Consider the following 13,455-nt stretch of genomic DNA (forward strand, 5'->3'; position numbering starts at 1 on the left):
ACAGTGTAGACCACACCAGTCCACCTCAGACGCACATGGGGGACAGGAACCAGAGCCCCCAGAGAAATTGCGCCCAACAGGGGGAGATAGCAAACTCCACACAGACAGTGGCCCCGGCCAGGAATCTTTTTTTTTTTCCTCATCAACATTGTAAGGAAATGACGTTATTCGAGGACCTGCTGTATTTCTGATTACAAATCCCGGGAATTGCTTGCATATGATCTTTGCCTTAGACTTTTTCCAAAGTGTAAAATTAAACTTTACTTTGGCTTCCTCTAATTCGGGGTATAAAATCGCCCAAGAATCTGAGATATTTTACATTCCTTTTGAGAACAATGTGAAATTCTATGAGACTAGCAGTAATTTGACATTTAAGAAAGTCTGGCAGGCAGATTTATAGTATAAAATAGGTGCTCAATAAATACTAATTTCTTGATTGCAGTCCTATTTTTATTGTATACAGATTGTGTATGCTTTATTATAGGAGCTGTAAATTGCCTATTCTCTTTAATGAAGTCATCTGTGTTTTCATAGCACTTTCCCCATGCCTTATTATAATTTTGACCACACTGTATTACCATTATTTCTTTTTATAGTTGCCTCACAGACTACGAGGTCCTCCAAATCAGGCATTGTCTAATGTCTGTCTGTGAACTTCAACATTACACTACAATCAACTTCTTCCCAAATGTTGTATCAACAGCCAGAAAGCGTCAATGACCAGAGTCTTTTCTATATTCTACTTTTACCTGAAAGGGGTCATTGAAAGTAAATAAAGTATTCAGAACTAAAGTATTAGTCACTTTCTAAATGTGAGCGTATCTGTACTGACAGAAACAGGATAGTTAATGAAGACATCAGGACGTCTTCATTATCTGTATGTGTATAGTGGTAGTCGATGTTATAATGGTTATACCAAAGGCCGAAAGGGTACTTTTGCAACTTTAATTTCCACTTTGTACTTTTATTTTCATTGCAAAACCATATGTGTTTCTTGCTTAAAGCCAACAATAGCAGGTCTTATTTTTCAGGATGACACTAGTTAAGATGTTAGGTTGCGAGCATGCATACATTTCAGAACTTCTTTTGGATTATTTGTGCTCCTAACCTTGTGCACTGTTATGTGCTGTTGCTTTTCAAAGCATTTTTCAAGGAACCCTAATTCCATAGAATGATAGTAAATGTTAAGTAAGGGGCAGAATACCATTCCATGGACAATACTTGGTAAAGCTTCTATTGAATAGGTTTCTTTTTAAACTGTAGAACTTCTCAGAGCCTTTAATATGGTAAGTAGGGTAAAAAAGTGTGACCAGGATTTAACAGTGTAGCCAAATGGATTCCTTCCACATCTTCTCCAAGATATTTTCTCAGTCAGTCAGACTGTAAGCCCCGTAAGGGCGGGAACTGCTTCACTCCCAGTGCTGAGTGCCAGCTGCGGGCAGCCCTTTGCAAACGTGCCTCCACCAAATGAAGACAGTCATTTCTGCACTTTTTCAGAGTTTCTAGACAAAGGAAGATGCTACTGCATTTACACGGATGATTGTCCTATAGCCCACCCTCCAAATAGTGGCCAGGGCTCCCATGTTTAAATTTCATGCCCAGGAACGTGTCTACATGACGTCTTCAGGAGAAGCAGCACCGTTTGGGTTTGCCTCTGAAGTAAGCTCAGGGAGGGACTGTACAGGCAGGCATGGTTTTGTCCTTTAGTTTATAATGATGTTTCCGAATTACTTCGATAGCAGACAGCTAGCACAAAGCATCATCCAGCAACTTCTAAGATTTTTACATTATTAACATTTTAACCGTGGATCAAACGTTTCAGTATACTATTCAATTTCATTTTAATGCCCAAATTGTGTAAGAACTCTGTATAAATACATACTTTGTACACCTCCAACGGAGGACAAACAGAATGCTTAAAAGAGTTGGGAAGTTTCTGAGTCAGATGTAGCAAGGGCAAAAGTGAGAAGAAAAGCCTAACGTTTTAAACGTTATATTAAACTACTGAATCACCCATCTGTGCACAAATGATAAATATCATTATTTATTCTATCCTTACAGAGAGCATAGTTAGTGCTTTAATAAATCCAAACTATATTGTCATTTTTAGAGCCATGTATTATAAATTTGTTAGTCAAAAGTATAGTGGTACCACTATACACTCACTTGAGTGGTTGAGAATATCAGTTGGTAGCAAAGATATGGTGGAACTGGAAACTCTCATGAATTCCTAGTGGGGGCATAAAATTGTTCCACTACTTGGAAAATATTGCTTTGTAACATCTACTAAGCATTTGTATTCTCTCTCTCTCTCTTTCTCTCTCTCTCTCTCTCTTTCTCTCCCTCTCTCTCTCTCAGTGAAATGGGTGCCACGTCCAGCAAGAGATACACAGAAATGTTCCCAGAACAATGTTCATGCGCCAAAGCCAAAGATTAAAAACACCCATCAACAGAAAAGAGAGAGAGAGAGAGAAAAGCTAACTAAATCCTGGCTTGTCGACCCAGTGAAACACTAAACAACAGTGAAAGGCAGCAAGTGGCTGATGCACACAACCACACAGATAAGCCACAGGTTAGATTGAGCAAAAGTAGCCAGACACAAAACCTGCGTGTCTCCTCTCATAGGACACTCCTGAACCAGCAGCGCTGACCCGTGTGGCAGAAGTCAGAGAGGTGGTGCAGGAACGGCACTGACTGGGGACACTGACTGGGGACACTGACTGGGGAGGGCCGGAGAGGGCCTTTCGTGGTGAGGTAGATGTTCCGCATCATGTTGGCTACATAGGCACATAAGTGTGTAAAAATGCATTACATCTTAAGATCTGTGTATACTTGAATGTAAATGAAAAAAGGAATACATTAAACAATCTACCTACATACCTATAAGTAGGTGCCAATAAGTAGCAAAAACTTATTTGCTCTTCTCAAGAAATTTTCTAAGGTTTGATGTATAAATTTGATTCTGTTGCCATTTTTATGAATCTGGAAGACCTTTTGTACATTCAGAGTAATCCAAAAGCAGATGGATTTCTTTCCTCTCTGGTTTGGTTTTGGTTTTGTGGGTTGGGAGCAAGTTTGCAGTAACTTCTTGGTCATACATATAACAGATAGTTACTGAATGCCTGCTGTGTGCCAGCTTTGGAAACCCAAAGGTCATCAAGACCCAGCCCCTGCTATTTGTTCTTGTAGGGGTGGTAGGGATGGAAGCAGATTCTTGTGGTAACAGCACACATCAGCAGGGGCTGTAAGAGATGTGTGCCATGTAATGCAAAGGGCCACTCCCCCTCTCAGAATGTTCTGGAAGGCTTTCACAGATTTCATCAGTGGGTCCTGCTTTTATTTTTGCCATATATCAGGGTGGTCTTTATATTATGCATCTATAATAGGTATTTAAAACTAGTCAGTTACTACAGAATATTTCAAATATTTTGTGTGACCTAGGTGTTTTCTTAGATATCATTGTAATCACTTCTTAGACCGTTTTTCAAAGCCCCTGCAGTTTCAAGGATGAAAGAGGCTACCTGCCACAGATTTCTAGAAAGCAGCAGCATTCTTTGAAATGCTTATAAATGGAAAAGTAGTTTTTCTTTGAATCATTTCTGAGGTAAAAGCAAAGTTTTACCTAACCCAGAGGGTTACTTTTCCTTTCAAGTAGCATTTGCAGGCAGCAACCACACAGGCCCAAGCCCATGTGCAGGGGGTTCCTGAGCCTAGGTGAGAAGCCTTCCGCTGGTTTTTATGTTCACACATGTATCTCTCCTAATAGCGGATGTACCTAGAAATACTGTGCAAAGTCCTTGGTAGTAGTGTGGTTCTTCTTAGAAACTGAGACAATTTTGAGAGAAGCATTGTGGCTCATCAAAAACAGATGAAGTTATATATTTTATAATTACTTAATTAGTAGAACTGTTTTTCCCTATAGTGATCCTTTCCCCTTTACTCATCCGAGACCTAGAGATATTACAAATTCTGTAAGGATAGAAGAGTGTTTTGGAAAAGAAAGATGGGGGAATTTTTAGAAGAAGAAAAAAGAAGGAGAATGAAATACAAAATCAAATTCATACAAGAAAGAGGGGAAAGGGCTAGGATACATGTTTTATATCAGACCTCTTTTTTTTTTTAGTAACTCTGAAATCAGAGAGTGAGGTCCACGGTGATGCCATCCTACCTGTACAGTTGCACTGAGTCTTCAAACCTGAGCGTTTGTTTTGTCCAGTGATGTGGATTTTTCTTTTACCCTGGAACAATGCTATAAAGTGGTGGGCAAGAGTAATCAGAGTCTCCAAACTGTGTGTTTTCCACAGAATTTTAAGATGTTCAAGAATGTTTGAGCCTGAACTCAGATTTTAAAACCATTCTTCTGCATCACTCATCACTTGTACCAACTGTATATCTTGCAAGTGCTCATTTAGTAGGTTTACGTGCAGCCCATGTAAAAATGAACATAGTATCCAAGGAGAAAGAAGTCACAGGCTTTAGAGACATTTGACTACTTTCATAATAAAATGTCAGTTTTTAAAATTCTCTTACAAATCTGAGTGATTATGTAGCCTCCCAAAGCATATAGATTTTAAGAGTTAAAACTACTTTTAAAAGGAAATGATGAGCTCTGTAGCTTGCCATATCCTGTATTCAGAATAATTTTCATTTCTACTTATCTGTGAAGGCTGAAGGAATGTCTACAAATATTTGCTTGGTTTCTATGGTGAAGGCAGAGTGAGATCAAGTGTGTGATTGTTTAGTGTCAAAATCAAAACTATACTGTACTTCTAAAAAGAGAATGAGTTTGTTACTTGAAACATAATAGTCATTTAGCAAATGGTAACTATTTTAAGTTTCATGAGTTCAAGATGAAATTTAAACAATACAGCCTGAAGGAAAACATGGGCCCTTCGGGCATTTTAAAACTTCATGTTACAGAAATAAAGTGGTCATCACACTTTATTAAAACGTCGTCTGTTGCCCTGACCAGTGTGTGGCTCAGTTGGTTGGGCATTGCCCTGCAAAGCGAAAGGTCACCTGTTCTGTCTCAGTTGGGGCACATGCCTGGGTTGGGCCTTCCGTCCCTGACTGGGGTGTGTATGGGAGTCAGCTGATCAGTATTTCTCTCCCTCTCTTTCTTCTCCCTTCCCCATCTCTAAAAATAAATACATGAAATATTTTTAAAATAATAATAAAATAAAAAGGCATCTGTTCACTAAAGATAATGTTGGTGGACTCTTAGAATGCCCGGTGTTGGTATGAGGACTGTAATAGAAACCCTTGTGTCTTGCCATAGGTTATCCATCCTAACCCTGTAACTGTCCATTCTGCTGTCTCCTGGCTACTCATACGTTTTGCAGAACATGCATTTATTTTATGCCTGCTGTACACAGTGCTCTGGCAGGTGCTCTGGGTGAAAAGTCCACATAGGAGCAGTCTCTATCCTCAAAGGACTGGCTTGGGGTCTTGTAGGCAGTAAGTACGCACTGAGTGGGAGACTGTGAGTGCTGTGGTTACGTGTGATTGGGGAGGACTAAGCAGGGCGAGGTTCACAAGAATTAAGGACGGTGTTGTGAGAGGACATTCCAGAGAAAGGTCTCGGCGTGTGCGGGTGGGAAGACACAAGGCGTGACAGCACGCTATTTGAACAACAATAAAGCCTCTGAGCAGGTAGAGGAAAGCTTTTGTGTGAAGGAAGAACAGGTGATAAAAGGAGGGAGCCAGATCTTGAGGGCCTTGGGAGTAAATGGAACTTGAACCTGACCTTAAACGCTCTGGAGAGTAGATGAAGGATTTTAAGCAGGAGTGTGGTGAGCACAGCTGTAGGCGCAGAAGAGAGGAAGGAGACAGACAGGTAGGAAAAGACCCCAGGGGACGCTTTTGTGACCATCAGGACAGGACAGGGTTCCCATGGAATTGTCAGAATCTGGCAACCTCACTGCTACTGGAGATGAGCGAGGAGGCCAAGTAGGTGGTGATTTTGCTGCAAGCAGAGAGAGAACCTAAGAGAAGTAAGCATCAGAGAAAAGACAGCCCTCTTTGAAATAGAAGTACCTTGGGAATGCTCAGTAATGAGGTTCAGGAGACGTTGGATATGTGGGCCAGGTACTCTGCAGAGTGTGACTTGGACAGAATCCACATGCCATTCTCCCCAGGGATGGTGTATCATGTGAGAAAAGTAACCGCCTGAGGGTCTAGCTTTTGCCACATACTATGTGCCATATGATACTCCATTGCCACATCATTGAGGGACTGGTAGAATGCTAACTGAGGTCACCAGACAGGCTGTCCCACTCGAACATCCCCTTACAGATGAAAAGACTGAGGCTTAGAGAAGTCGCCGCCCCCACACACTACTTTCATCGACAAACTGAATGTATTAGTTGGAATCCCAACAGGAAATCGATGGCACACTCAAAATAAGATAATTCAAGGAGGGTTTGTTTACAGAGGCAAAATTTACAAAGAAGTGGGTTCAGAACAAGTGTGGGGCATGGTGCTGTGACTTGAGCTCAAGTTGCAGCCAGGCTGGTCCCATTCCTAGGCTTGAAGGGAAGAAGGGGGGGAGTAGGTACCGGAATCAGGTAGAGTGGGCCGCCCGAAATGGACATTGACTTTGTGATGGATGGCCAAGTGGCCAGCTCTGGACAGGCTTGCTGGGAGGAAATCAAGGAGTTAAAGACTCTGCCTCACCCCCTCCCTCTCTCTGAACTCCTGCCTAGTCTTCCCATTGGCCAAACCCGGTAAGAAAGCTGGAAGCATACAATAGACACAGACCCGCCTCCCAGGGCAGAGACCTTTAGGAAAGGCAAAAGGGAGATATCCAGCACAGTGTTCACAACGTGCGTTTCTGCCTTCCAGCAGGTAGCCATATAATAAAGGAGATTCAGATTAACATCTACAAAGTTTTTCAGGTTCTTGGTTAAAAGGGTTCATGAATTTTTTGGGAAAAAAAAGCTGTTAAGTAGAATATTGAATAGGAGTGGTTTCCTCTGAAATGTATTTTGAGTCAGAGTTGTCCTTGGCTCTCCTTTATCTTATACTGTTATTGATTTGATTCAAAAAAATTGTGAATAGAGATCAAAGCACTTTAAACAGATACATCCACTTGTGTAAATATCCTTGAATGCCACCCCCCGCCCAGTCTTCCGCTCCCCCTCTGGTTGCCAAGTCCATTCAGCACCTCTAGAGGCTGTTAATACATGTAATGATTGTAATAAACATTGTATTTGCTTTGGTTCCAGCTGGCTCCAACCACCAAACTCTGTCCATAGTTCCTATTGTTATCTTTGTTTAGTAGATAACTGCATTGTTATCATTAGAAGCCACCTTTGTCATAGATTTCGAAGTGTTGATCTTTTGTACATTACCATCATTGTTTCCCTCAACATGTTTTTAAATTTACCCCTATATTTTTGTTTTTAAGAATATTTAGAATTACAAAATGCAGCTAGAAGTTAAATACACTGTTGAGAACTTCCTTATTTCATGCAGTAAAGTCTTGAAATGTTTTTACTGGTGTTGTCCCATTTTTGATACAGGTTTCAAACAAAAATTAATGTATTTGCGTATGTGTGCTTTAAACTGGTGTTAAGATAGGCAGTCTTCATCAGAAGTTGTTAGAGGCACAGAAGTATAATAATTCCTAAGCCAACAGAATTTATATTTTACTGTCAGGGAAAATTGTTGCAATTTGTCCTCAAAAACTGGAAACATATTTTAAATTCCCAGAAATTGTCATATGAGATGTTTTACAGCGACTTCAAGTGAAGGTTAAAGGAGGCTGGGTCAGAGAATATAGAGCAGCCGCATAAATTAGCAAATTAAAAGTGGGGAAACTCTCGATAAACTAGGGAACAAGTGTTAGTTTTTTCTCTATTGAAGAAGGTAGTGATTTCTTACATTTAACAGTAGGCTTTGGGCATTGTTGGGGGTATCTTCTTAAAGAATTAACCAGAAATGTAAGTCTTGAACCATTCATACTTTGTTTTAGAATTTAAGCATGTTGAAGTCTGCAAAGATTAAACCCAAAAGATGCTTCTTTAGACAAATACCGATAGTTCAAATAGAGTGTAAACATAAACCTCATTAATGAACCTGAGTCCTCTCACTTTGCCACAGTGGTTCACATAGACAGACACCAAGGAAAAATCCTGAAAATACCAAAGAGATTTCTAAACCTTAGCTTTCACTGAAGTCATTAAATGGGAATTAGATGAATAGATGTCATACCATACAGAGCACTGATGTGGATCAGAACTGAATTTTGAAGTACTAGAAACCATTTTTAAACATTTTTTCTGAGGAAATCTTTGAACACCAAAGGATAGTTGAAGTTTTCAAGATTTGCACGCTCTTTTAAAAGTTAACGTTAAATATTTCAAAGTAAATTTAGTAATGGCCTGTATGTCTGCCTGTTTGCTTGTGGAAGTTTGCAGTGCTGTGCTGGATGCTGAGGAAGGAGTACAGGGTTGAAGTCCCACAGCCCTGGTGGGAGTCCCAGCCCTTTCACATCTCGGCTCCGTGACTCCGGCTGTATTACCCAGCCTCTCTGACATTTCTTTTCTCAGCTATAAAATGTGCTTACTGACGGCAGCTGATGGGGCTTGCAACTTTCTACCTCCTGCACTTCCAGGTTTTTGTGCCCACTGTCCATTCAAAGCTTGGTGTCTGTGTGCCCTGGCAGACATTTTTGTATCGCATCCATGGTTGTGATATTTACATCCACACGTGACCCGTGGATAAAAATTAGAATGTGTTTCATGCAGTTACAAAACTTATTTATTCACTTAACAGTATATCATGGATATCTTTGTATGTGAGCAGGAATGAGCAGGATGAAAAACTCATTCATCTTTTTTGATGGTTGAGTAACACGCCCCTGTTGGAAACTATGGTGGAGTGAACGTCCTGTGAATACCTCCTTGTATACAACTATGAGTATTTCTGTAGGATAAATTTTCACAAGTGGAACTCTGGGTCAGAGACAATGGGCACTGTTAATTTTATACGTGATTTTAGATTGTCCTCTAAAAGGGTTGTGCCAATTCACAATTTAAGTTTTCGCACACCTTGGCCAACCCCGAATAGTATTATTCTGTTCGTTTCTGCCAATCAGGCCCTTTATTATGATGGTCTCTTCCTTATTTCCTTTCTTTCTTCCTTTTAATGAGATTGAATATATTTGATAGTTTTTGCTTCTTGTAAATTATCTTATTTTTTATCTGTTTTTGTTGTATTACTTTGTTAGTGTAATTTGTTTTAGATGCTTTCTCCCAGTCAGTCATTAGTATTTGGCCTTTATTTATAGTGTTTGCTGAAGAGAATTTCAGTTTCAAATAGCTGGATCTATAAATTGTTTCACCCCAGGCTTCTAGATATCCCATCGTGCACATCCCAATAGGCATACACATCCCAAGGTCCTCTTCTTATAAGGAAGAATGTGTTTCCTCCCAATACACTTTTCTAGCTCTATTTCTTAGGTCTTTCCATCTGTGTACTGTTTCTTCTCACAGATTTTTATAGATGGTGTAATGTAGGGAAAAAACTTATTTTCTTCCAAATGAATGGCCAGTGGTCTTACTTTTGCCTATCAAAGTGCATTTCCTCTCTCCATAAGAGTAAGTGCAGCCACCTATAAGAACTTTAAACCCTATTAATGTATCCATCTCTTCTGGAATTTGCTCTTTTTAAAATGTTAACACCATCCTTTTATTTACTGTACCTTAGAGTATATTTTGGTAACAGAGCAAATGCCCTTCATTCTTATTTCTCAAACTATTAAGCATTGTTCATCCAAAGGTACCTTATTTTAAAAATTACATTCCTAAACAGAAGCATTGGATTGCCTTAAATGTTTTGTGTTAATACAGGAGTGACTATTATCTTTGTAACACAGCTTTTCTCCACCTTAGTCATGGTCTGTCTTCCTATTTTAATTTTTTTAATATTCTTTAACAGTAATATTTTATTTATGTAGGTAGTACTTAAAAATTCTTCAGTGTTTTGCATTTTTGTTACTATTATAGATGGGATCTTTTTCCCATTATATTTTGTAGCTGACTTACTAGGATTTGTGTATTAATTTTATATTTTATGTCTACCATCATTTAAATTCTTTTTATAATAATGTTTTCTTGTCATAAATTTTACTTGCCGAAAACATAGGCCAATGTATATAAGGCGGGAACTCTTAGAAACACAAGGAGATTCTGGGGGAAGGAAAACAAAAACTCAGATTCTCTTTTAGAGTTTGACAAATAAAGTATAGACAAATAAAAGGATCTGTGTGAGACAGAAATCTTGTTAATAAAGGACTTAAAAGAGAACACTCCCTTTTTACCCTGAGGAACAAAAACCAAGTATGCGCATAGTCATAAAGAAAACAGTACTAAATTCTACCAAGTGGAAATTGTACAGGTTACATTTTCTGACCATAATGCAATAAAATTAGAAATCCAGAAGCTAAAAGATAACCATAAATAATAATGAATTTTGTGGAAATTTTATGACCACATGGATTGTAAAACACGTTTCTAAGTAATTTATTCTTCAAATTAGTTTACTCTTGTTTTAAAAGAAAAATTATATATTATTTAAAGATTTTAAGACTTTAAGTTGTATATTCAAAGATAAACAAAAATTAGGAACACTTATTTAAAGATTCACAAAAATGAGAAAAGTAGAAGTCAACAAATTATAAAATAAAACAATAATCCTCCCCAAACTTCATGTCCATTTTTAAAATAAATTATATAGCTAAACTGACACATCTGACTAATATAAAGCAAAAACAAAAATATAGAACATTGAGGAAGAGAAAATCAGATTTTCAAAGAAACATGATATTAAAATAATAAGAAATAACCATGTACAGAATTGAGACAATACATTTTTAAATGTAAATTAAATGTCTTCATAGGGAAGTTTATCATTAGTAAAATGGCCTCATAAAGAGGTTGCAACCTGTTGCAGCTCATGGGCAGGAAGACATTCACGGGATCATTGAAGACACTTCTAAGAAGGATCCAGACCCAGATGGTTTTACAAGTAAGTCCCAGGGACTGATAATCTTGTGTTGTTTATAGTATTTCAGAATATAGAAAAGGATGAAAAGATCCTGTGACTATCCCTAATATCAAAACATGAAAAACTAACAAAAAAAGAAAACTACGGATCAGTCTTACTTATGAATATGTTAATATCCTAAAAATATTAGCAAATAAAATCCAACAGTCTATTTAAAAAATAGTAAGCCATAATTAGGAATGATTTATTCTAAGAAGTCAAGGATGGTCAGAAGTCTGATTATAGGAAATCTAAATTTTAGGAAATCTATTAATATAATTGATGTATTAATAATAGAATAAAAGAATGATCATATTATCATTTCAATAAACATTTTTTAAAACATTGGATTCACTATTCATTTTGAGTGGTAAATAAATTTGAAAGGAGTGGAAGAGAACTTCTTAAACATAGCAATATTTTTCCTATCTTAAGCTTTCTAAGCATTTATTTGATGATTGTAATATGTATCAGTGATACATGATTGAAAATGAAGATAGTTCTACTAAAGTGCTTTGGGTCCAGTAGTCAGAAATCACAGCCTCTTTAAGACAGCCTAAAATGATGCTATATTCAGATTAAACTCTTCACCTCTAATGATGCTAGACTTTGTTTCAAATTGAGATGAGAAGGTAAGTGTGTGACCTCATAGTGCCCATGTATGTCTACAAACCACTCGAATGGAACTTTATGGACAGAGCGCACCTGCACTTTCATTTACGGTGTGTCAGAGAAGCAGGGAAATGTGCTTCTCCAGCTAAAAATATTAATGATGCTGATCTGTGCTCAGAACTGGACACTCCGCTCAGCACAAGTAGAAAGTACCTTCTTTTTAGGGAATGACTGGTAATTGAATTTTGCCCAGTTATCTCCCAGGAAAGATTGCCTCAAAATCATTGATTTGATATTTGTCAAACCCCAATTGTACTGTGCACAGTATCGCAGTGGGCCTTTGCAGACATAATGGTGGACAAAATTGGATCCACACCCTCTAGAACAAACCATACTCTTTATGAACTGTGTTACAGGTACAAATCTCAGGTGACAGTGGGTTCGGAGAGGTAATGGTATCAAAGCTGGGCGTTGGAGGCTGAGTAGAATTTCCACTTCTGGCGAGGGGAAAGAAGAGCTCTCCAGCCTAGAAGAACACAGTGTCAACGAAAGGATGGAGGCGTGAGCTGGAGGATACGTGTGCATAATTGAATGGTGCTCAAACGTAGCCAAGAGTTACCCAAGAATTTTTTTTAAAGAAAAGAGAAAGGAGAACTCCAGGGGAGTTCCCACCTAATTCAGTGACAGCGAGATGAGGCGCAGACAACTATGTTCTCCTAAAAGCCCGGAGGGTGATTCTAAAGTGCAGTCAGGGTTGGGAGCCAGCAGCAGGGACTCGTACGTGACTTGGCTGTGAGGAATATGAAGTATGGTGAGAGATGGTGCTGGAAAGATACGTTGGAGCCAAATGATTACTTGAGAAACATTGTTTTGGTATTATGGGTTTGTTTTCTCTTTTAGTTTTTATTGCATCACCATCATCTTTCCATTAGACACCAACCAGCTATCCTTTAAACAAAACTTGACCTCTTGCATGAATTCGAAGCAGAACATGCCAAATGAGATGAAGAGGGGAGGACCCAGTCAAGAATCTTGTTAGATTTAATCTATTTAATCTATTTAATTTAATCTATACTATCACCCTAAAACTTAAAACAACAACCAGTTTATTATCACTCACAATTCTGTGGGTTGAACTGGACTCAGCTGGGTAGTTCTTCTGCTCCAAGTGATGTTGGCAGGGGCCAGGGTCACCTGGAGGGTCATTTGGGCTTCTACATCATGCTGGTCCACGCACATGGCCTTTAGTTGAGAGCTCGGTTGAAGCTGTCAACTGAAACATCGTCGTGGGCCTCTCACTGCAGGGCAGCTGGGTTCCGAGAGGAAGCATTCAAAAAGAGTCAGGCTACTAAAATTCGTGTGGCCTAGCTTTGGTAGCTCAGACATCACTTCCTCCTTCTCAGGCCAACTCAGACTCACTGGAAGGTGAATTAGACGCCACCCCCTGATGGGGGGGCGGGTGTGCATCAGTTTCCTGAAACTCATGGCAGCCAGTTTTGGAGACCTGCTACTGCAGTCTTCATGTGCCAAGCCCTCTACCATCAAAATACATAAGGCAGAGTATCAGGAAATTTAGACATAAACAAAAATACCACTAGACAAAACAATAGGTAGGGATAAAAGGAATCTGAGTAATACGAAAAGCTCATGTAATAGATTTGTTGAATTCCTTATCTGACAATAAAGAATACATCTTCACTTCAGGCATCCATTAAATGTCTGCTCCACCCTCCCTCCTGCATAAAAAGCCCTTGAATCCTTATGTACCCTTATAAATCTGAAGCTTTAATGCTA

At 38.9% G+C, this 13,455-nt stretch overlaps 1 protein-coding gene across 2 annotated transcripts in view; it reads left to right on the plus strand.

The window, feature by feature from the left end:
* CDK6 (cyclin dependent kinase 6) overlaps window positions 1-13,455 on the plus strand; it is a 226,133-nt gene that overhangs the window by 144,697 nt on the left and 67,981 nt on the right. The window lies entirely within an intron of this gene.

This window comes from Sturnira hondurensis, unplaced genomic scaffold (assembly GCF_014824575.4).
Source record: "Sturnira hondurensis isolate 20B ecotype Veracruz unplaced genomic scaffold, ASM1482457v3 Scaffold0016462, whole genome shotgun sequence".
In the NCBI taxonomy this organism is placed as follows: domain Eukaryota; kingdom Metazoa; phylum Chordata; class Mammalia; order Chiroptera; family Phyllostomidae; genus Sturnira; species Sturnira hondurensis.